Here is a 2277-nt window from a genome sequence, read left to right on the forward strand (position 1 = left end):
AATGGTTGCCCCCTCCCCGACCCACCCCACCCCACCCCCTCCCCGGATTTGTTGTGGCCGCTTAATTATTGCCGTTGTTAGCACGTTCATCCAGTGTTAATGCACTTTCCACTGTTTTACACGATGTTTTTAGCATAGCCAGACGGGTGGTTTTTTTTTTCTGTTTTGTTTCGAGTTTTATTTTTATTTCTTTTATTTCTTCTGTTGGCTTTCTCATTGTTCTTAATTTATTCGCATGGTTTATACTTTTTCTTTCTTTTCAGCTTGAAATTGCTTTAAATGACGGTTTTAAAATGACATACCATTTTAAAGAAAAAAATTTAAATGTTAATTTTATAATAAATGTGATTGTAATGGAGAAAGCGTTTTGATTTTTTAAAAACATATGCAATTGACAATATCAGCCTTGAATTAGGCCCTTTTTCTCTAGATCATTTGCAGTTAAAGAACTTTAAATAAATCAGATATTACCAATGAGCTATTTGGGGAGGGTTTGTTATTTGTGGTATTCATTGTTGGAAGAATGCCGGCTTCCATGTCGATTTTTTAAAAATTATCTGAAGAAGACAAAGGGAGGGAGGGGTAAATTAAAGATTTCTTTATATTGCTGGCTAACGAATTGGGAGGGCTTGGAGACTCTTTTGATTGATTAAGGAGCGCGCAAACCTTATAAGAGGCCTATGAAATGTTTATTGAATATTTAACCAAGGGCGCAGTCCGGTCGAAAACTGAGTCACAAATTGAAAGGCCGGGCAATTCCTATCCGTCTTCCCTCGGCCGGGGAGGATGCGCGGTTCTTTTCTCCTGATCGAGAGATGTTGATTTCGGTCTGGGAGACTCGGCGGGTGGGGGGGCAGGGCACGGCCGGGTTTCAGGCGTCGGAGTTTTTTCGTGGGGGGGGGGCAGGCAGAGCCCTCTGCTGCTGTGTGGGTCTGTGAAGTTCTCCTTCGACATGTGCGTGCGTATGTGTGTGTGTTGTGGGGGGGGGGGATTCTGCTGTGTTCAGTTCAGCCGGAGGGTTGCCATTGCCTTGAGTCTGGTGGGTCAGTTTTCAAAAGACAGGTCAGCCGCGTCGCCTTTGTCCGGAGGTTCGTGTTCGCTTTCCAGCCTCGAGGGGTGCTCGGGGAGGGCTGGTCCAGTTGTGGTTTGCTTTTGTTTTAAAACGTCCGCCGGAGTAGTTTGCAGCCAGAGCCTCCCCCCCCCCCCCCCCCCCCCCGGGTCCCCTTACAGGTGCCCACATTTCACTGACACTGATTAATAATACCCATCACTATTTGCATTTAAACGAAGATTGTTTTCACAGGACTGGCCCTCCCCTACTGAGACTGAGCTGCGAGGCCAGTCCCAGAGATTTCGCTGCCCAAGGAGGACCGTGCCCAGCCCCCCAAATGCGGGCCTCTGTTGAAGTGGAGCTTCCAGTACTGCGAATCTGTCACTGGGAATAGGGAGGGGAGGGAAGGGGAGGGGAGGGGCAGAGCAGAAGGCGAGAAGAGTGTGCGTGTTGGTCCCTTCGGGAAACCGTATCATCTCTCCCCTGCCACCCCCCCAGCTTCAAGTGAGACTAGATTTCACGTGACGGCTGTCCCCTCTCCCCCAAGTGCCTCGCGTGGGGGAGTCCCATTGAATTCCGTGAGATTTACTTCCGAGTAAGCACGGGCCTGCACTCCCGGATGCTTTGGTTTCGAAAGAAGGCCGCCGCTCCTTCTTTGCCTGCCGCCCCGGTTCAGTGGGGCTCGCAGCTGAAGCCTTCGCTGCACAGCCATTCCTCCCCCCCCCAACAAAAAACAACAACACAACAACCCCGAAGCGATCAGAAACAGGAAGGAACCGTTTCAAATGAACGCCCGAATTGCGTGGCTTCATGGCGGGGAGGAACACTTGGGAGCCCTAAATGCACGTTGTTGTTGTTGTTGTTGTTGTTGTTGTGGGAACTTACAATCATGTGAGCCTGGTGCTTGACACAGCAGCAGGTCTCTCTGGGATCCACTGGTTCCAGCTCGGGGGAAGGCTGCCTAATAGGCCTCCAAGGCTCTGCGCGCTCCCGGATCCGAAATTAGCCCCATTATTGCGGGTGTGTGTGTGTGTGTGTGAGTTGTCAGCTCGGGATCCAGGCGTTCTTGCTTCCCGGCCAGAATCCGGTTAGCAGCTGACCACCGGCCACCTTGGTGTGTGTGTGTGTGGGGGGGGCTCTCCCTCCCCCCTGCTTTTTCACCTGCTGCCGGGCTCCGATCGGCGCCCGGAATGACAAGCGGAGCCACGCGTGGGCCCTGCTCGGGA

Source organism: Gekko japonicus, unplaced genomic scaffold, assembly GCF_001447785.1.
Source record: "Gekko japonicus isolate JY-2015 unplaced genomic scaffold, Gekko_japonicus_V1.1 scaffold3169, whole genome shotgun sequence".
Lineage (NCBI taxonomy): Eukaryota > Metazoa > Chordata > Lepidosauria > Squamata > Gekkonidae > Gekko > Gekko japonicus.